Source organism: Triticum aestivum, chromosome 1D (assembly GCF_018294505.1).
Source record: "Triticum aestivum cultivar Chinese Spring chromosome 1D, IWGSC CS RefSeq v2.1, whole genome shotgun sequence".
Classification (NCBI taxonomy): Eukaryota; Viridiplantae; Streptophyta; class Magnoliopsida; order Poales; family Poaceae; genus Triticum; species Triticum aestivum.
Window position 1 is genome coordinate 367,552,665 of NC_057796.1, and position 23,226 is coordinate 367,575,890.

Sequence of the window (23,226 nt, forward strand, 5' to 3'; positions counted from 1 at the left end):
CCAAGCAGTTTTGTGAGAAGTGCTTTGAGCAAGGAGATCGAAAATCGCAGTAAAATGAGCTAGAACTCGTGCTTTGAGCTGGATGGTGATTTTTTGGGAGGAAGAAGAAGTGTGTGGGTGCAGGAATAAGTGGAGGGGAGCCACCATGGGCCCACGAGGCAGGGGGCGCGCCCAGGGGGTAGGGCGCGCCCTCCACCCTCGTGGCCAGGTGCTTGCCCCTATTGCTGTGTTCTGAGTGCCAAATATTCTCAAAAATTCTAGAAAAAATCATATTCCATTTTTAGGGCATTTGGAGAACTTTTATTTTCGGGGTATTTTTATATTGCACGGATAAATCAGAAAATAGATAGGAAAATGCTATTTTTACTTTATTTCAACTAAATAACAGAAAGTAGAAATAGGGTACAGAAGGTTGTGCCTTCTAGTTTCATCCATCTCATGCTCATCAAAAGGAATCCACTAACAAGGTTGATCAGGTCTTGTTAACAAACTCATTCCGAATCGCATGAAACCGGAGAAATTTCGAATAACACTATGTTACCTCAACGGGGATATGCACATCCCCGTTGGTAGAGGAAATTCAAAACCTCCAAAAATAATCGATGGAATTTTTCCAATAGAGTTGATACTATGAACTTTAGGTTGTTTCCTCGGAAAGTGTACCGTATGCTCATTACCATTAACATGAAAAGTGACATTGCCTTTGTTGCAATCAATAACAGCCCCTGCAGTATTCAAAAAAGGTCTTCCAAGAATAATAGACATACTATCGTCCTCGGGGATATCAAGAATAACAAAGTCCGTTAAAATAGTAACGTTTGCAACCACCACAGGCACATCCTCACAAATACCGACAGGTATAGTAGTTGATTTATCAGCCATTTGCAAAGATATTTCAGTAGGTGTCAACTTATTCAAGTCAAGTCTATGATATAAAGAGAGAGGCATAACACTAACACCGGCTCCAAGATCACATAAAGCAGTTTTAACATAGTTTCTTTTAATGGAGCATGGTATAGTGGGTACTCCTGGATCTCCAAGTTTCTTTGGTATTCCACCCTTAAAAGTGTAATTAGCAAGCATGGTGAATATTTCAGCTTCCGGTATCTTTCTTTTATTAGTAAAAATATCTTTCATATACTTAGCATAAGGATTCATTTTGAGCATATCAGTTAATCGCATACGCAAAAAGATAGGTCTAATCATTAAAGCACTCAAAATCCTCATCATCCTTTTTCTTGGATGGTTTGGGAGGAAAAGGCATGGGTTTCTGAACCCATGGTTCCCTTTCTTTACCGTGCTTCCTAGCAACAAAGTCTCTCTTATCATAACGTTGATTCTTTGATTGTGGGTTATCAAGATCAACAGCAGGTTCAATTTCTACATCATTATCATTGCTAGGTTGAGCATCATCATGAACATCATCATTAACATTTTCACTTGGTTCATGTTCATTACCAGATTGTGTTTCAGCATCAGAGATAGAAATATCATTTGGATTCTCAGGTGGTTCAGCAATAGGTTCACTAGAAGCATGCAAAGTCCTATCATTTTTCTTTTTCTTCTTTTTAGAAGGACTAGGTGCATCTATATTATTTCTCTGAGAATCTTGCTCAATTCTCTTAGGGTGGCCTTCAGGATACAAAGGTTCCTGAGTCATTTTACCAGTTCTAGTAGCCACTCTAACAGCATAATCATTTTTCTTACTATTCAATTCATTGAGCAAATCATTCTGAGCTTTAAGTACTTGTTCTACTTGAGTGGTGACCATTGAAGCATGTTTAGTAATGAGTTTAAGTTCACCTTTAACTCTAGACATACAATCACCCAAGTGTTCAATCATATAAGCATTTTGTTTTAATTGTCTACCAAAATAAGCATTGAAGTCTTCTTGCTTAACCATAAAGTTATCAAACTCATCCAAACATTGGATAGCAAACTTAGTAGGATGGATTTCAGCCTTTATCGTATCTATAGAGAGAATTTACCTTTACTACCCGTGTCGGGTTATCAAGACCATGTGTTTCTTCAATAGGTAATGGATTAGGATCATATGTTTCTTCAACAGGCAGTAAATTAAGACCATGTATTTCTTCAATAGGAGGTAAATTCTTAACATCTTCAGCTTTTATACCTTTTTCTTTCATAGATTTCTTTGCCTCTTGCATATCTTCAGGACTGAGAAATAGAACACCTCTTTCTTCGGAGTTGGTTTAGGAATAGGCTCAGGAAGTGTCCAATTATTTTCATTTGTCAACATATTATTCAATAAAATTTCAGCTTCATCCGGTGTTCTTTCCCTGAAAACAGAACCAACACAACTATCCAGGTAATCTCTAGAAGCATCGGTTAGTCCATTATAAAAGATATCAAGTATTTCATTTTTCTTAAGAGGATGATCAGGCAAATCATTAAGTAATCGGAGAAGCCTCCCCCAAGCTTGTGGGAGACTCTCTTCTTCAATTTGCACAAAATTATAAATATCCCTCAAAGCAGCTTGTTTCTTATGAGCAGGGAAATATTTAGCAGAGAAGTAATAAATCATATCCTGGGGACTACGCACACATCCAGGATCAAGAGAATTAAACCATATCTTAGCATCACCCTTTAGTGAGAACGGAAATATTTTAAGGATATAAAGGTAGCGAGATTTCTCATCATTAGTGAACAGGGTGGCTATATCATTTAATTTAGTAAGATGTGCCACAACAGTTTCAGATTCATAGCCATGAAAAGGATCAGATTCAACCAAAGTAATTATATCAGGATCAACAAAGAATTCATAATCCTTATCAGTAACACAAATAGGTGAAGTAGCAAAAGCAGGGTCAGGTTTCATTCTAGCATTAAGAGATTGCTGTTTCCATTTATCTAATAACCTCTTGAGCTCATATCTATCTTTGCAAGCTAAAATAGCTAAAGTAGCTTCTTTTTCAAAAACATAATCCTCAGGAATAACAGGAGAGTCTTCATCATCACTTTCATCAATGTTATCAGTTTCAATAATTTCATTCTCTCTAACTCTAGCAATTTGTTCATCAAGAAATTCACCAAGTGGCACAGTAGTATCAAGCATAGAAGTAGTTTCATCATAAGTATCATGCATAGCAGAAGTGGCAACATCAATAACATGCGACATATCAGAACGAATAGCAGAAGCAGGTTTAGGTGTCGCAAGCTTACTCAAAACAGAAGGTGAATCAAGTGCAGAGCTAGATGGCAGTTCCTTACCTCCCCTCGTAGTTGAGGGATAAATTGTTGTCTTAGCGTCTTTCAAGTTCTTCATAGTGACCAGCAGATATAAATCCCAAGTGACTCAAAGAATAGAGCTATGCTCCCCGGCAACGGCGCGAGAAAATAGTCTTGATAACCCACAAGTATAGGGGATCGCAACAGTTTTCGAGGGTAGAGTATTCAACCCAAATTTATTGATTCGACACAAGGGGAGCCAAAGAATATTCTCAAGTATTAGCAGTTGAGTTGTCAATTCAACCACACCTGGATAACTTAGTATCTGCAGCAAAGTATTTAGTAGCAAAGTAATATGAAAGTAACAGTAGCAAAACTAATATTTTTGGGTTTTGTAGTGATTGTAACAGTAGCAACGGAAAAGTAAATAAGCGAAGAACAATATATGAAAAGCTCGTAGGCATTGGATCGGTGATGGAGAATTATGCCGAATGCAGTTCATCATGTAACAATCATAACATAGGGTGACACAGAACTAGCTCCAATTCATCAATGGAATGTAGGCATGTATTCCGAATATAGTCATACGTGCTTATGGAAAAGAACTTGCATGACATCTTTTGTCCTACCCCTCCCGTGGCAGCGGGTCCTAATGGAAACTAAGGGATATTAAGGCCTCCTTTTAATAGAGTACCGGAACAAAGCATTAGCACATAGTGAATACATGAACTCCTCAAACTATGGTCATCACCAGGAGTGGTCCCGATTATTGTCACTTCGGGGTTGCCGGATCATAACACATAGTAGGTGACTATAGACTTGCAAGATAGGATCAAGAACTCACATATATTCATGAAAACATAATAGGTTCAGATCTGAAATCATGGCACTCGGGCCCTAGTGACAAGCATTAAGCATAGCAAAGTCATAGCAACATCAATCTCAGAACATAATGGATACTAGGGATCAAACCCTAACAAAACTAACTCGATTACATGATAGATCTCATACAACCCATCACCGTCCAGCAAGCCTACGATGGAATTACTCACGCACGGCGGTGAGCATCATGAAATTGGTGATAGAGGATGGTTGATGATAACGACAGCGATGAATCCCCTCTCCGGAGCCCCGAACGGACTCCAGATCAGCCTTCCCGAGAGGTTTTAGGGCTTGGCGGCGGCTCCGTATCGTAAAACGCGATGAATCCTTCTCCTTGATTTTTTTCTCCCCGAAAGTGAATATATGGAGTTGGAGTTGAGGTCGGTGAAGCGTCAGGGGGCCCACGAGGTAGGGGGACGCGCCCTAGGAGGGCAGGCGCGCCCTCCACCCTCATGGACAGGGTGTGGGCCCCCTGACGTGGATTTTTCTTCCGATATTTTTCTTATTTTCCAAATAGATGTTCCGTGGAGTTTCAGGTCATTCCGAGAACTTTTGTTTCTGCACATAAATAACACCATGGAAAGTCTGCTGAAAACAGCGTCAATCCGGGTTAGTTCCATTCAAATCATGCAAGTTAGAGTCCAAAACAAGGGCAAAAGTGTTTGGAATAGTAGATACGATGGAGACATATCAGTGACCTTCTCGAGCTCGTTGGTGATGTGATTGGTAGCCCCACTGTCGACATACCAGTTCGTGTCAACGCCATAGGAGTCGTCCGCAGCTGCAGCAACCTTGTCCTCATCTTGGGATGAGTCGTCATCTTCATCATAACGGTACCAGCAGTCCTTAGCCGTTTGCCCAAGCTTGCCACAGATCTGACAGCGCGGCGCATCTGGACGAGACCTGTCGGAGCCGCCACCACGGCGAGGCTTGGAGTTGGTGGAGCGTCTGTTGCGAGAGTTGGAGGAGCCGCCACCATTGTTGTTGCCTCCTTATCGCCCCTTGTCGCATGGAGATCCATGCGAGCGACGGCTGCCACCACGGCCGCAAGATGCGGTGTTGGCAGAGGACTTGAAACCGCCGGAGAAGCCGTGGAACTGGGCCATGCGCTGATCAAAGTTACTCAGCATGGCATAGAGCTCGTCAAGGATGACGGGCGTGACGCAGGCGTCGAGGGCGGAGACGAGCGGTTGGTAGTCGACGTCCAGACCATGGAGGATGTATGAGATCAATTCGTCATCCTGGATAGGCTTACCGACGGCGGCGAGTTCATCAGCAAGGCCGCGCAAGGAGGCGAAGTAGGAGGCAACCGACTGGTTGCCCTTCTGTGCGTTGATGAGCGCAGTCCTGATGTTGTTGACGCGGCTGAGTGACTGGGACGAGAACATGCCCGCCAGTGCCACCCAGAGTTCGCGCGCCGTGGCGATCACAGTGACCGCGACCAGCACCTCCTTGGAGAGGGTACTCAACAAATAGCCAAGCACCTGTTGATCCTCCCGGACCCAAAGTGGGTGGAGAGGGTTGGGCGCAGAAGTCTCCTTGCCGTCCTTGTCCTTGGTGACGTGGAGTCTGGCCGGCTTCGGCGCGGTGCAATCGACGTAGCCAAAGACACCGGCACCCCACAGGTGGGGTGTGACCTGCGTGCACCATAGCATGTAGTTCGTGCGGTTGAGCTTCTCGGTGACCTGGTCATTGAGGCTAGGTTGGGAGGCGCCGGAGGATGAAGACATGGCTATGCACTAGATGCAATCAGGAGGCTAGATTGAAAGAGGAAGGCTCTGATTACCATGCGCGATGGCGGAAACGTCTTACCCGATGTGGGCGACGTGTACGTGTTAATATAGCAGGGGCGCACCTCCCTGTACAGCACATACAAGTTGTTGGAGATTACATCTTGGAGAAAGAAAGATAACTAGATAGAGATAAACCCTAACAACCTAGTCTATCTTAACATGACTCCTAACAACCTACACATAACAATATGGTGCAGCAGATGATGCGTGTTTGACATTGGCTCTTCCTACTCGCTCTCAATGATCATATTGTGCAAGATGACACAGCAAGTCATGATCTCCCACATTTGATCTTTCGATCAGGTCTAAGGAGGGTACCGGACAACAGCAAATCGAGATTGGAGCACACCAAATGCCCGCTCGACATCCTTCCCGCAAGCCTCCTGAACCTTGGCAAAGTGGGATTTCTTGCCTCCTGGCACAGCGTTTGAGATAGTCTTCACAAATGTAGACCATCTCGGATAGATGCCATCAGCTAGGTAGTACCCCTTGTTGTAGTGCCGCCCATTAACCTCGAAGTTCACCGGAGGAGAATGACCTTCAACAAGATTGGCAAAGACAGGGGAACACTGCAGCACGTTGATGTCATTGTGAGTTCCTGGCATACCAAAGGAGTGCCAAATCCAGAGGTCCTGTGTGGCCACCGCCTCAAGTACCACACTGCAACCACCTTTGGCGCCTTTGTACATCCCCTACCAAGCAAATGGGCAGTTCTTCCATTTCTAATGCATGCAGTCGATGCTTCCAAGCATCCCAGGAAATCCTCTTGTTGCATTCTATGCTAGGATCCGAGCAGTGTCTTCCGCATTGGGTGTTCGCAAGCATCATCAGGAGCTCCGTATGCAAGCATCCTCATCGCTATCGTGCACTTCTGGATTGAGGTGAATCCAAGTTTGCCGGTGCAATCCTTCTTGCACTTGAAGTAGCTGTCGAACTCCTGGATGGAATTCTCAATCCTGAGGAAAAGCTTTCGGCTCATCCGTTAACGGCGCCGAAATACTTTGTCGCCGTGCAGTGGATCGTCGGCGAAGTAGTCGGAGTAGAGCATGCAGTAGCCTTCCAGACGATGCCGGTTCTTTGCTTTCATCCGCCCCAGCACCAAGCCACCTCGCTGCGGCTTTTCATTGCTCACAAGCAGGCCGGCGAGGGCGGCGATGACCATGAGATGTTCCTCTTCCTGGACGTCGGCATCGGCTTCCTCCTCCAGCAGCGCAGCGAGCGCCTCCTCATCGTCCGAGTCCATTGCTGAGCAGGCAAATCACCGAACACCTTGCGGGCGTGGTGGGCGCACACCCGCCGGTACACTGCCTTGTGCGGCCGGAACGCCCGAAAAATCGCCCGGGCGGTGGTGGAGAGGCTACCGCGGCGAAACCTCCTCTCTTTTCCAGTGGGGAATGGCCTATCTAGCGGTGGTGGGCGGTGGGCGGCGCCGGGATCGGCAGGGTGGTGGCCGAGCGCGCAGGGGGTGGGAGGCAAATCTGGACGATTGGCTTGACTTTTTGCCTGACAGTGTGGCCCAGGCATGTTTTTCCCTTGCGCCGGAGCCCCCGAGCGCCCCCAGTGCGCCGGGTTCGGCCTGCGATCGTCGGGCGTGAAAAAGGGCCGAGCCGGCGGATTTCGGCGTCTTAGGGGCGCGACTAGGGTGTTTTTGCGGCGCCGGCGCGTAAAAAGTCGCCTGTTGGGGGCGCGGCTGGAGTTGCTCTTCAAAGGGTTGAACTATAATTTTCTCAACATGCTCATCATGTCATCATGCATGAAAAATACCTATCATAATATGCACTTCTCTCAACATACAACTATGCCAACCGCACTAATCACTACAAAAAAAGACACATCCGTGACATTTTAGGTCGAATGAAATTTTTTTCTGTCTTGCTTATGACACTTCTATGACGATAATTGTGACAAAATCCGGTATCATCATAGATGTGGTGGGCTCCCACTTCTATGACAAAACATCATGACAGAAAAAGGGGCTTTTTGTCCTGGGCGGGCCGGAGACGCAGCTGCATGACATTCTTTGGGCCGTCCATGAAGGAAAAAAACGTGGTAGAAGCGAGGGCGAGGAAAATATCGGGGAGTTCCTGGTTACAGTGGGTGGTCGGGGGCCGAGCGATGCGCGTTTCTCTCGTACACGTACGCGCGTGGGTGCAAGGCGTTGGGCTCTAACTGAACTCGAGCGAGGCGTTCGCCTACTGAACCTGAGCGATTGCACTGCAGGCTACGCGTTACTGAACCCGAGCGATCGATCGATCCCTGGCTGTTAACCGAACCCGATCGAGCGATTCCTTCGCTACTGCTGCTAACTGAAGTCGATCGAACCTGCTGCCTCTTGATGAACAGTGAGTGTTGTTGGGGGGGGGGTTGGATGAACAGTTCCTGCTGGGGGTTGGATGAACAGGACCCCGTGGTAGTTGAGGCCGTTGCCGCTGGATGAACAGGACCCCGATCGATCGAGCCGGTTGGGGGTGGATGAACAGGACCCCATGGAGGGTTGGATGAACAGGACGACCCCGTGGAGGGCTGGATGAACAGTAGCCGGTGGAGGGCTGGATGAACAGTAGCCCATGGAGGGGTGGTTGAACAGGACCCCGTGGAGAGGGCTGGTTGAATAGTAGCCGCTGGAGGAGCGGTGGAGGCTGGATGAACAGGAGCCCGTGGATGAACAGTCGCAGGTAGAAGCTGGAGGAGGTCAACGGTGGATGAACAGTAGCCCGTGGAGGCTGGAGGAGGTCAACGGTGGAGATGAACAGTAGCCCGTGGAGTCCCGTTTTGCGGTATGCCACACCCTCCCGATGAACAGGACCCCCGTTTTGACTGTAGCGCTCCAACACAAGTCCGTTTCCTCCGTTTTGCGGTACGCCACACCCCTCCCGATCAACAGGACCCTGTTTCGGCCATAGGAGGTCGAAGAGAAGTCTGTTTCCTCCGTTTTGCAGTACGCCACACCCCTCCCGGTGAACAAGATCCCGTTTCGACTGTTGGCGGTCGAACACAAGGCCGTTTCCTTCGTTCTGCGGTACACCAGGCCTCGTTTCGATCAGCTGTTCTGTCCAAGCTGGTTGGCTCCCGATGAACAGCACGCGTTCCGTTGCCTCCCGATGAACACGACGACGCTGTTTCTCCGTTCTGACCCAGCCGGTTGGCTGCCGATGAACAGGACGTCGTCGCTGCCTCTTCATGTACACGAGCCCTGGCCGTACGTATGGGCGCGTTCGAGATCCCGCCCGTATGTATGTACGTGGCCGTATTTACTTTCTTGCACCCTGGTTGTACGTACGTGTACATGCTACGTCACACATGCCCTTCCTTACTCGGCCACGGTTCATCGCTGCAGCCTGCAGACAGACCGATCGACCAGTATGTATGTACACGCTCGCGACCAGAATGACAACGCTATGTACGCTTTGACCAGGTGCGTCCCGGTTGTCAAGGAGGATAATGAGGCACTTCCTTTTGTGCGAAGATGTAGCTGGTGGGTCCCAGCAGTCAGGGCGAGGATTAATTTTTTCAGCGCCTAATATGGAGGCACTTCCTTGCATGCGAAGATGTAGTTGGTAGGTCCCAGCCGTCAGGGGGAAACATTTTTTCGCAAAATACAGAGTCCCTTCCGGTGGGTCCCAGCTGTCAGGTGGAGGAATAATTATTTTACACGTAATAAGGTCGCACGTCCTTGCTGCGGCCGTGGACCCAGCTATCAGCCTCTCCATGTTCAGTCCTCTTCCGATGGAAGTCGTTCCTTGACCACGTGTTGACCATGCCGTGCTGAGAGCACCAAGGCGGTGGACGACGGCGAGGCCTAGAAGGGGACGACGCGGAGCCAGGGAAGACGCGGCAGTGGATGCCCACACGGAGAGGAGTACGAGGGTTGACTGGTTCGGCTGCGGTGTGAGGTTGCCGTCGTCATAGAATAATATGGGTTGTGGGTGAGTAGACAGTAGAGGGATGGCCAAGCTTGAGCAGGCGGCCACTGGAGGCAGGAGCAGGTGGTCTCGCCGGCGCTGGTTTGGGCGGCTGGTGCAAGAAGAGCAGCGATTGAAGAAGCAGCAGGACTGTGTGATTCCATCATGTGTTGATTGACAAAGCCTTGCGTAAACAAGTCAGCCTCGAAATCTGTGGCGTGTACAGCCCATTTGCTATTATTTTTATAATTTTTACTCATTTGCTAATTCGTATGGAATTTATTGCAGCCCATTTTATATTTTTAGAATTGCTGCCCATTTTCTGGTCAGTGCCAGGGTTAAAAAATTGAACTAAAAATGTGCAAAAATTTAAAAATTCGCATTTTTGCTGGGGAATAAAATATTATTAATCCAAAAATTAGTAGCCATACTAAAAGAAATTTAAAAATAAATTAATACTCCCTCCGTTTCTTTTTAGTCTGCATATAAGATTTGGTAAAAGTCAAACTTTGTTAACTTTGATTAAGTTTATAGAAGAAATATCGAGATTCACAATATGAAATCAATATTGTTAGATGCATTATGAAATTAATTTTTATACCATATAGCTTTAGTATTGTTGATGTTGATATTTTTTCCTACAAAGTTGGTCAAACTTTACAAAGTTTGACTTTGACCAAATCTTATATGCAGACTAAAAAGAAACGGAGGGAGTACTATGTCATGTTAAAATCCAATGAAATATAAAATATCAGTGAAGAACAAAAACAAAAAAAGAAACTAATTTCCCATTTGCTATAATTTTTTTGGAATTTGCAACCCCTTTGATATTACTTTTAAGATATACTGACCATACTCTTTGGCCAGGCCGGAATGCATCCCTCCTCGTCTTGAAAGATTTGCAGCCTAGTAAGTCGGAGAAAACAAAAAGGCCTAGCTTGGGTATTCTTCAAAAAGAAATAGTGAGCTACCTATTTTCTCAAGAAAAAACTGCTGGGCTGGTCATGTTGTTAGACGGGCCACAGAGACCGCACAACCCAGTTTATAGCCTGCTCCTGAACAAATCCTCAAAAAAAAAGTTGTGCAATTCAGTCGTTAATTGACTATACGTTGACAATGATGTGGGTCCCAGATATCAGCAGGGTGGATTAGAGTAAAAAACGAGGGGTGCATCTGAGTAGTAAAAGAGGCACTTACTTGTGTTCGGGAGTGGACCTGGTGGGTCCATACTGTCATACTCACAACTACAGTCCTCTCCCGATTCACTATGTTGACAGGGCCGGACGATGGCGCCGCGGCGAGCGCACCAAGGCGGAGGATAAAGTGCTGTCGCCAATGTGTTGGGTTGGGTTGGACATTCTTATCGAAAAATGAAAATGGACCGGAACTATTTACGACGTTGACTACGATTTGCATGGGTCTGCTGGTCGCAGGAAGAAAATGGTGGGAGAAAGAAGTCTGGTCGCTATCTTTGCCTAAGAATAATATCGACTGAATGTAACGACACTATCATAGGAAATAATATCGTCCTGTTAAAATTTGACTTTTCAAATCGTGAATTTAAAGAACTGGTGCATGAGCATTTAGCTTTATTTATTTATTTATTTACTTATTTATGTTTAGGGGACCATGAGCATGTACCTGGTTCATGTGAGAGCCTCCCTTCCAGTTAATTATGGGCTCCTCTATTGGGCCTTCATCAGTGGGCTACATGTTATTGACAAGTGGAAAATGTGTTGCGTATCAAAAATAGTATGCGCTACGTACGGTACAGGGCACTAAAGGATCGGACCGTGCAACAACTTCCAAAACATTGTGTTTGTCGTTCTAACAACATGTTTATTCAACCAACAGACGAAATATACTACTGATTGTACATTGAAAACAACAGCAGCAGCAACCAGGGTTGGGGGTGCAACAGAAGCAGTAAGCAGGCCAGAAGAGTAAAGACGCAGCTCTCTCTTCCAAACCAAACATCAGCCATCATTACAAAAGGGTTACCCAAAAAAAGAACAAGTGTATGCATCAAACTAAATAAAGATCCTACTACACCAAGTGTACGCATCTAACTAACTGGCTCAGTTAGACGTTACTATTTATTAAGCTGTGGAGATTGGCTGACGGCTTGAACCAGATGGGTGCCTGATGGGGGAAACTCAAGCCAGTAGGTTGAAGTCTGATACTTGCGACCCTCTATCCTACTTTGGGCTGCAGAGTGTGGCGGCACATATCAGGGTATGGTGCATGCAGAGACGCATGGTATGCTGTGTACACACAGTTTTGCCTGATGAACGAAACTGTGCTGCCATCATGGTCCTTGCCGTCGGTTATCTCCTGGTTAATTGGATAATTCAGTCCGAGAAATAGAGAGCGTGTACCAAGGCTACTTACCAGCCTCTAGTCAAAAATTCCTGAAGGCCCAGAGAAGCTGGGATCCTGCTCAAAGACCTTGCAGTGACTATGATTGTATTCCGCGAAACAACACGTCCGGTACATGCGAACGATCATCAATCGGTCGCCATCGTCTGATCGAGCGAGGAACCACCTGCAACTGCCATGCCGCTTTTCTTTGAAAGGTTCTGGGATTAGGAAGGGTGGGGACACCAGGCGGCCTACAACATCATATCAAGTTGGAGTCAAATAAAAAAGGGCTCTTACTATAGTCAATCTTAAGAACAACATGTTGTGAGCATGAATATTTTTTCAGTAAATGTTGATAGTAATATAAGCAAGCCATCATGGTATCATAGGAAAGTAACATACTGCTGTAACAGCCGTTTGTAGCGATGACTGGAGTAGGCCAGCAATATGTCCAGCCATAGAAGGAGTCGACGGCATAAATGAAGCCCTTGTGTTCAATGGCATCAGTGAACCATGGAGGATGTATGATCCTGCGATGGACGTGCAGATTTATCCACTTACCGAAGTGACCTGTCAGATAGGCGAGATCGCGGTTGAAGAACGCAATTAGCCTGAAGTCTAATTCGTAGATCTTGTGGGCACTTGGCAGATTACAACCTTGAGCAAATCAAACTTGGTATCATGTTGGCTACTGTAAGATTCCGAGTATTCTGGGCCGCGGTGCCGAAGCAGTGCAGTGTTAATTGAAGCAAGGGGGGGTCAATCGCCAGGTGTAGACCTCCACGAGCATCCAGCTACCGTGATCGTCGACGAGCACCATCCAAGATGTGTTCATGCTGACCCAGTACATACCGTTAATGTAGTTGAGGGTGACGGGGATCGGATCGCAGTCAAGGGGGTTGATGCTTGCCACCCTACGATCGTTATGCTGTGTCACAAGCCATTTCTAAAGATCAGGCGGCATCACCAAGCAAGGAGCTGGCTTAAAAAGCTCTGGCCTGAGGGCTTTGAGTAAATGGTACTGCCTCGACGAGCACGCGGCGAGCGGCATGGTACTGAGATTGTCCACACGCGAAACAATGAGCTTGATTACCTCTGTGGGGAGCGAATTCCAGCCACTCTTTCGGCGGACGCTGCTCGGTTCTGCCATTGTTAGTGCTTGGGTTTCGGAAGAGGGGGGAGGCGCCTTAGCGGGGATGGAAGATTGGACGATTATGTACAGACAAAGATGGAGAAGCGAATATGTACTGTGGGAAGTGGACAGGTGATGATGACTACAATACACCGCTTGACTTACGAGACACATACCAGCAGCGTAGGGTCATATCGATGCCAGACAACTTGCTTGAGTGGTCACAGTACTAGTACTCCCTACAGTACCTACTACTATGCCCTAGTTTGCATATAGAGTAGTGGAGTAGGACTCTGCTCTACTAGTAGCACCAGAGGAGTAGTATATTCTAATCTAAAATAGTTATAAACTTCAATGCTCGAGCGTGGAAGACATGGCAGTTGCAAACGCCCGCGACGCAGTTACAGTACGTGTGTAAGGGTGGCGGTTTTTTCAAATACTATGGCTTAAAAACAGGCCACCATCGGATGGAAATCTGACGGTTACGTGGGATTCGCCAGGATTGAGCTCGTGGAGAACAATCGCCAGATATCATTACTAAAAAAAGGTTAAAACACCTGGGGCTATAACTTGCACCGGCTGACCACTAACAATGATACTAACATAGTTGTAAAATGGTCAAAGACCGTGTCTACGTGGTGTTTGGAATTATATGCAAAAAACTAGCAAGATGCCCGTGCATTGCATGGAACATCAAGATGCATTTTTTTACAAAACACCTGTTGTGATTGACCCATGCAGGAGTAATCCCATGTGTAAAAACTAATGATATCTCGAGAATTTTATCAGAAAAATGGTATCTTGAGAATTTCATCGAAAAAATGATACCTCGAGAAAGATGAGAGATAAGGTGAGGAGGAGTGGTGCGTGGTGGTGACTGGTGATCGGACTGGGCGGAGGCATGGGGATGGACGGTGCCGACAGGGGCCACCATGCCAGATTGTTCCAGAGACTTCCTTTTTAACTGCTCAGCAATGAGGTTGTGGGAGATAAGGATGAACGAGGCAAGGCCTTATCTGTAAATGTGGAGAGAGGTGCGGGTATCTTTTGTAAAATTGTCATAGTTTGCTTTCTATCCGTCAGATATAGATCGGACGGTCTATATTACAAGATGGCAGGCACACCATCATCACCAACTCGGTTTTTTATAAGAGTAGAGATAGAGATAAGAGTAGAAATAGAGACTAGGGAAGAGCACCATCTACTGCTTCGTGTGCTACTCCTGCGCTCCATTCGGCGGCCGCAACGTCCCCTACAGCCACTCCCTCGTGCGCTCCATTCGGCGAGCGCTGTTGGAATTTTGGGAGCACACTCACATGACTGCTGGCAGTGACGACTTCACCGACGACGACTTCTTCCCCGACCTCAGCAACCTCTTCCTCAACGACATGGGCGTCAACCTCAATGGCAACGGTGCTGCTCCCGGTGCACCGTATGTGTTTATGTCCTTCCTGTTCGAAATCGTGGTAGAATTCATGTTTCTAGTCTGTGTCCTAGATTCGATCTGTTCATCTACTATGCTAGACCACATGATTAGTTTAATCTCTGTTATAGCCGTCATGATTTATTTTGTGCTTATTCGGATTAAATCTCACAGTAACTTGCTCATATATTCAACTAGCGCAACGTCCCCTACAACCACTCCCGTTTCATGGACGGCCTGGTCGATGCCTCCAAGGTTCCCTGCGTCTACAAGATTTTCAGCTGCGAGAGATATGTCGACCAGCACTCGCTGGCGGAGCATAGTTCCTGATGCGCGCACCCGCCCTGCTACTCCTATGAGTGCATGCCGCCGCTTGAGGGCTCGCCCGCGAGCCTCGTGCATCACCTCACGAAACCGTCCGTCGATCACTACTGGCCCGCGGTGGTGAACATCTAGTACGAGACGTGCTACCCGTTCGCCGTGCCGGAGTCGTTGGAGGATCACCACCGCCTGCTAGTCTCGGAGGAGATTGGCAGCATCTTCTTCTTGACCGTGGGCACCAACGAGGCCCGCGCAGGCCGCCGCCCCGTCTCTGTAGTGTGCGTCAGGGGCAACGCCGCTGACGCTGACACGAGGCCGTTATATCGGTGCGTGCTCACTGTTACTACCCCTCAGAGGTACGTGGGCGCCCACACCACCTCCATCATGCTGACTCGGACTGTGCCGAGCTGCTCCGTTCCAGGCAATGTGGACATGGAAGACGCATGGTATGATTTTCCCCCCAAGATGGTGCACGGGGACTCCAAGGAGGTTCACCTGGACATGTGCATTACCAAGTTAAATGTTGATCATTAGTCTTCGCTCAATGTAATCCGTTGTCTAAGCATGTGGAGACTTCTTATTTATATAGTATAGAACCTTCCATGCATGATCTTGCTCTATTAGAGTATCGCGCTTGAATAAAAGTGTGTCCATTTATGGTCTAGTCTAGAATCTTCCATGTATGATTTTGCTCCATTAGAGTTCTCGCTTGCCATTTATGAGATTAACTGAGAATTTTTACTACAGTACTGGTGAAAGACTTATGATGAACCATTTCTTACATCTCCTCTGCCCCCTTCCAAGTCATCCTGATTTAATCCCACCGTCTAGGTGTATAAGAGCATGGTTAATACTTAATAGTATAGCCAACTATTAACGATAAGAAAGTGCCATGTCATCAGTAGCCAACATGTATAACAATCGATACTCAAAAACTAATTCTTAAAGATCATTTCTTGCAAAGCACAATAAGTGTTATTTCTTCACAAGTTTTGGATGCAGGTTGAACAGTTGAACGCTTTTGTTTGCAAAAGATACTTATTTATCTATTTCACCCGGATGTTTGTGAGCTCTAGAGAAGAAACAATATTCGAAGAAACCTATCGATACTCGTTACACATGAGATGACCCCCACATCCTTTGTCAAAATAAACAACTCCTCGATCAATGCTTTTCACTATTCCGTGCAACGCACGGGCACCTTACTATATATTAGTACGACCATAAATTTAACTAACATTATATATAGTACGATAAATGCTCATGCATGTAACCAAAAATTATATCATTGAAAATAATATTCAAATATGAATCTGACGATATAGTTTTTGTTGACATGCACTAACATTTTGTTAGTTAAGTCTTCAGTCAAATTCATTGGGGGAATACTAAAACACGACCGAGGTAGTACTAGTGTAGAGGGCGGCGTTGCACGGGAGTCTCACCCCGCTCGTCGCACGGCAGTAAAGCCGTCATATCACAAAACCCCACCACTCCCAGTAATAAGTGGCCTGGTAAAATAAACGGAAAAGCAACCATCACATCCCTCCGTCTTTTTTGCATTTTATCTCTCTGCATTTACTTTCTCCGGTTCATCTCGCACACTCGATCCCTAGCTACTATTCCTAGTATCCCTACCTACTACTCCTAGTATCCCTAGCTACTACTCCTAGGGCTAGTTCTTTTGGCGGCTTAAAAAATAAGCCGTCTCTTCCCCAGCTTTTCCCATAAGACTAGTCACAGTGGAGAGTAACATAAGGTGCCTCACTCATTTATTTGGGCTTCTAAACTACTAGTACCTCCGTCCTGGTTTATTCGTCACCATTGTAATTTGTGCTAAAATTTTGACCAAAGATTTAACTGATAAAATGTTAGTGCATGTGACATGCATAAACATTTCATTAGTTAAATTTATGGTCAAAATTTGACACATATTACAATGGGGACCAATAAACCAGGACGGAGGTAGTAGTTATGGGATTACTAATCTAGAAGCCCCTGGTACTCCTAGCAGTAGTACTCAAGTTGGAATTCCAATTACACGGCACAACTTGTTAGGCAAGAAATTCGATACAGGGTGTAGGAAGCGGTTTGGGAATTTGCATGCCTTCCCGATCAGTGAGATACTCCGTACAAAGTACGATAGAGAAATAACCACAGAGAAGGAAGCTAAATTAAACAATCAAACGAGCATTTTTGCATTTGTTTTGCATCGAATCGTTTCACAAGCTTGACTAGTAATGTTTTTCTACTTTTACAAAAATTGCATCGTAATGTTAAAACGTGCATTTGCACGTACATAAGTAATAGTAGTAGCATAGTCTGCAAGCATATATAGAGAGAGACGTGTAGTGCGATAGTATATATTAAAGTTTGCGCTATATGCACGTACTTAGAAAATGCGTACGGATACACAAGGTTTCCAAACTTTTCCTTTTACATACTTAATTAAGGACGCTAATAATTCCCAAACTTTCGGGATTTATCATTTGTGTCCCAAAACTAATGAGATCTCCTTACGAACTAAATTATTCCTAATAAAAGCCACAACGCTCGCAGGAGCCCTTGCGGCACGCCACGAGTGCCCTGGTGCGCGGCCGTTTCCCAGCGCGCCGACGCAACGCCTTTGCCTCAGCCTCGAAACTCGCGAGGTGCTGATTGGCGGCTTGCCGGCGGGCGAGTGCGATCTCACCGGTGTGGTGATCCGGTGCCAACAGGTACTCCTCCTCGCTGGAAGCGTGCACCCGGTCCACGTACAGCCAAGCGTAGATGAGGCGCTTGGGCCCGACTGCACTCAGGGCTTTGGCACGGGCATGCTCCGCCACCCTCACAGCCCTCGCACGAGCCTTCTGCCAAAGAGCCAATTGCCTGACTCTCTCAGACGCGACATAGGCCTGCCAGGCAGCATGCCTCGCGGCGCGCTTTTCTTCCTCGGCCTTCTTCTCCGCCTCTATTTTGGCGCGCTCTGCCAGAGGCAAAGCCTCCCACAAGGCAACATCCATTTATTTCCAAAGCTCCTCAAGGCTGAGGGGGCTCGGCGGGTAGCGCGGCGTTCTCCTCGTAGCGGGGAGCCGACGCATACTCCGACGCGCGTGTTGGCAAGATTGGGAACGCAGACGCGTCCACCTTGATGCGTCGCGGCGAGGAACGGAACACCGACGTGTCCTCCTCGACTAGCGACGGCGAGGAACGAATGGCGACGCATGGTCATCCGCGCGGTGCAGGGAGGGGCGCCTAGGGTTTGGGAGGGCGATTCCATGGTGGTCGACGTGAGAGGGAGGGGGAGGAGATAGCGATGAACGTGAGCGCTCTTCCGAATGCCGTGGGAGGCGCAGTATTGTCGGAGTAATTAGCCACAGGTAGCCTCATCAGCTCCCCATGGTGTTTCAAGACATCGGGGCCGGCTGCGCCCCTCAAGAATCCAAGACCGAAGCGCCGCCTTCTCGCTGCCGGCTGGTCCAAGCGGCCGGCTGCCAGAAGGCGGCAGGGCCGAGAAGGTGGCCTCAAAGCGGGCCGACTCCTAGCAGGCGGCCTCTAGAGAGGCCGGCTCCTAGCAGGCGGCCCCAAGCACTCTCAAAGTCTGCACCCTCATAAATACGACGAGACGGGGCGTGGCTACAGCACGCCTTGCCACCCCTAGCCTAGGGCCTAGCGTGGCCACAGTGCGCCGTATCAGACGGAGATCCCCTATTCGGTGCAGCATTGTTGCCACGCTGACCCTGACATCATCCATGTTAGAGGGAGCCATGCTCCCACGCCGGGCTGCCGGTACGGCCCGCAGGTGGCGGGCCCCACTTGACAGCGAGAAGACCAGAAGGCGGCCGTCCCTGGCCAGCCGGCTCTGAGGAGGCCGATAGATGACCAGGCGGCCCTCCCCTTCTTGGGGATCCGTGCGCCATTAACCAGAAGAGACGGGGAGTGGCTACAGTGAACGCCCGCCAAGCAGCGGCACTATAGCCACGCCTCCCCAGACAAAGCATGCGTCATTAGCCGCATCGCTACAGTATTGAGCAGCCGGCAGGACCCGCAAGCGGCGGGTACAGCCTGTTGGCCAAGTACCAGACAGACGGCGGGACCCACCAGGCAGCGGGCCCCACCAGCCAGCGGAGAAGCCGGCGGCCAGAGACACTGACAGCCCGGGCCTACACCCGACCGGATTACCATGTACCCCTGGGGGGTAGGCCTATATAAACCCCCCAGGGCACCCATGCAAAGGGTTCAGCCTCTTGTTCACCCACACACCCATATAGAGAGAGGAAGCTAGGGTTAGACTTGCTCTTCTTCTCCCTCTTGAGAAACAGCTCAAGGAGCAAGCTTGTAGCCACCAGTGTTGCTTGAGTGATCATGCGGAGACCCTGCAGAGCAGGAGTAGGGGTGTTATCTCCAAGGAGAGCCCCAAACCTAGGTATGATTCGCCAGCGTGCATGTCTTCGCCTTATCCCGTTTCCTGGCACCATCGACGTCTTACTAGCCCCCACCATGATAAGCCATCCTTTGGCATATGTCGCACCAAACCCCCGACAAGTATTTATAGCGAGAAATGGCACACCTACGTAAGATATGGACTGAGCTTCAGTGACTTAACTGCAGGTGCAGTTGCGTCACTGACATGTGAGCCAGATGCCTGTTGGGCCCACATTTCAGTGACCCAATGCACCTGCAGTTAAGTAACTGAAGCAGTGTCCCATAAGATATGTTGCGTGATTAACGTAAAAACTACGTGGGCATATTTGTTGGAGTAAATTACGGGGGAGGGAAGGGGTGGAAATATTGCTGGTCACAACGGATTGGACGAGCGTGGGGGGAGGAGAGTCATGCATTTCGGGTTCCGTAGACCCTTGAGAGGTTCGAACTCAGGGGTGCGTGCGAAGAAGACTCTCTTCCCAGCGCGCTTGCTCAACCATTCCACGGCCTAGCTCGACGAACCCAAGGAACAAGAGACATAGAGATTTATACCGGTTCGGGTCACCCTGCGATGTAATACCCTACTCCAGTGTTGTGGTGGATTGCCTCGAGGGGCTGAGGATGAACTAGTACAGAGGTCGAACAGCCTCAGGAGGAGAGGTGTTCTTGAGCTTGATGAGCTGGTGAGTGTGAGTATGATCTGAATGATTCGTCCCTTGCTACGGTGGTGGCTAGGTCCTATTTATAGTGGCCCTGGTCCTCTTCCCAAATGTAGGCGGGAAGGGATCCCACAACGGCCAAATTTGAAGGGAGACAAGTAGTACAAGCTATCCTGACAAAAGTAGTCTTCGCCTACCAAAGGCTCTGGTGGTGACGCTGCAGTGGGCTTCGCGATGACCTCCGTCCTACCGTCCTGCTGGTCTTGGTCTTGTTGCACCGATAAGGAAACCTTTGCTTGATTCCTCGGGACTCCACGCATGCGCTTGCCTCCTTAGCACCAAAGGGGAAACTGGTACACTGCGGCCGCTGGCGCCCGCCTGGCCTTGGTCGTCATGGCTCACGTCACATGAACCTCGTGAGGTGCACCTTGCGTGGAGCCAGCCTAGTGAGGCCACCCCCAGGGAGGTCTTGGTGTTATCCGCCTCGCGAGGCTTGGCCCCTCGCGAGGGTCTTGAGTTGTTGCTGCCGAAGCCGGGCCGTACCAGGCCCTTGATGGAGCCACGCCACGGGCTGGAGGCAGGCAAGTCTGGGTACCCCCGTTCCCAGGATGCCGACAGTAGCCCACGGGCCCAAGGAGCGCTCGAACTTGGCTTCGAGGCGAAGCCAAGGGACAAGTGTGGAGTGCCATGGGCCCCAACCGCCTGCGGCCTAGGTCGACGCGTGGCGATTGATGGGACATGGTGAAGGAAATATGCCCTAGAGGCAATAATAAAGTTATTATTTATTTCCTCATATCATGATAAATGTTTATTATTCATGCTAGAATTGTATTAACCGGAAACATAATACATGTGTGAATACATAGACAAACATAGTGTCACTAGTATGCCTCTACTTGACTAGCTCGTTGATCAAAGATGGTCGAGACATCAAGATCGATATATTGGACGACTATATTTGGACATCGGAATGGTTCCGGTTGAGATCGGGAATATACCGGAGCACCGGGAGGTTACCAGAACCCGCGGGAGGTATATGGGCCTTATTGGGCCTTAGTGGAAAAGAGGGGAAAGGAGCAAAGGAGGGGGCGCCCCCCAAGCCCAATCCGAATTGCGAAGGGCCCCCCCTTTCCTTCCTCCCTCCTTCCCTTCCCTTCCCTCTCCTACTCCAACTTGCGAAGGGGGAATCCTACTCCCACCAGGAGTAGGACTCCCCCCTGGGCGCGCCTAGAGAGGGCCGGCCCTCCCCCTCCTCCACTCCTTTATATACGGGGGAGGGGGGCACCCCATAGACACACAAGTTGATCATTGATCTCTCTTAGCCGTGTGCGGTGCCCCCCTCCACCATAATCCACCTCGGTCATATCATAGCGGTGCTTAGGTGAAGCCCTGCGTCGGTAACTTCATCAACACCGTCATCACGCCGTCGTGCTGACGAAGCTCTCCCTCGAAGCTCTACTGGATCGTGAGTTCGCGGGATGTCACCGAGCTGAACGTGTGCTGAACACGGAGGTGCCGTACGTTCGGTATTGAGGATCGGTCGATCATGAAGACGTATGACTACATCAACCGCGTTGTCATAACGCTTCCACTTTCGGTCTACGAGGGTACGTGGACACACTCTCCCCTCTCGTTGCTATGCATCACCATGATCTTGCGTGTGCGTAGGAATTTTTTTGAAATTACTACGTTCCCCAACAGTGGCATCCGAGCCAGGTTTATGCGTAGATGTTATATGCATGAGTAGAACACAAGTGAGTTGTGGGCGATACAAGTCATACTACTTACCAGCATGTCATACTTTGGTTCGGTGGTACTGTTGGATGAAGCGGACCGGACCAACATTACGCGTACGCTTACGCGAGACTGGTTCTACCGACGTGCTTTGCACACAGGTGGCTGGCGGGTGTCAGTTTCTCCAATTTTAGTTGAACCGAGTGTGACTACGCCCGGTCCTTGTTGAAGGTTTAAACAACACTAACTTGATAAAATATCATTGTGGTTTTGATGCGTAGGTAAGAACGGTTCTTGCTCAGCCCATAGCAGCCACGTAAAACTTGCAACAACAAAGTAGAGCGTCTAACTTGTTTTTGCAGGGCATGATTGTGATGTGATATGGTCAAGGCATGATGCTATATTTTATTGTATGAGATGATCATGTTTTGTAACGGAGTTATCGGCAACTGGCAGGAGCCATATGGTTGTCGCTTTATTGTATAAAATGCAATCGCCCTGTAATTGCTTTACTTTATCACTAACTAGTAGTGATAGTCGTAGAAGCAATAGTTGGTGACACGACAACGATGCTACGATGGAGATCAAGGTATCGCGCCGGTGACGATGGTGACCATGACGGTGCTTTGGAGATGGAGATCAAAGGCACAAGACGATGATGGCCATATCATATCACTTATATTGATTGCATGTGATGTCTATCCTTTATGCATCTTATTCTGCTTTGATTAACGGTAGCATTATAATACGATCTCTCACTAAAAATTTCAAGGTACAAGTGTTCTCCTTGAGTATGCACCGTTGCCAAAGTTTGTCGTGCCGAGACACCACGTGATGATCGGGTGTGATAAGCTCAACGTTCTTATACAACGGGTGCAAGCCAGTTTTGCACACGCAGAATACTCGGGTTAAACTTGACGAGCCTAGCATATGCAGATATGGCCTCGGAACACTGAGACCGAAAGATCGAACGTGAATCATATAGTAGATATGATCAACATAGTGATGTTCACCATTGAAAACTACTCCATTTCACGTGATGATCGGTTATGGTTTAGTTGATTTGGATCACGTGATCACTTAGATGATAAGAGAGATGTCTATCTAAGTGGGAGTTCTTAAGTAATATGATTAATTGAACTTAAATTTATCATGAACTTAGTACCTGATAGTATTTTGCTTGTCTATGTTGTTGTAGATAGATGGCCCGTGCTGTTGTTCCGTTGAATTTTAATGCGTTCCTTGAGAAAGCAAAGTTGAAAGATGATGGTAGCAATTACACGGACTGGGTCCATAACTTGAGGATTATCCTCATTGCTGCACAGAAGAATTACATCCTGGAAGCACCGCTGGGTGCCAGGCCTGGTGCAGATGCTACCGATGACGTTAAGAACGTCTGGCAGAGCAAAGCTGATGACTACTCAAT

At 48.0% G+C, this 23,226-nt stretch overlaps 1 pseudogene; it reads right to left on the reverse strand.

Annotated features, from left to right (window-relative positions):
* Window positions 1-5,182: 5,182 nt before the first annotated feature.
* Window positions 5,183-5,321, reverse strand: LOC123183800 (uncharacterized; annotated as a pseudogene).
* Between the last annotated feature and the right edge of the window lie 17,905 nt (window positions 5,322-23,226).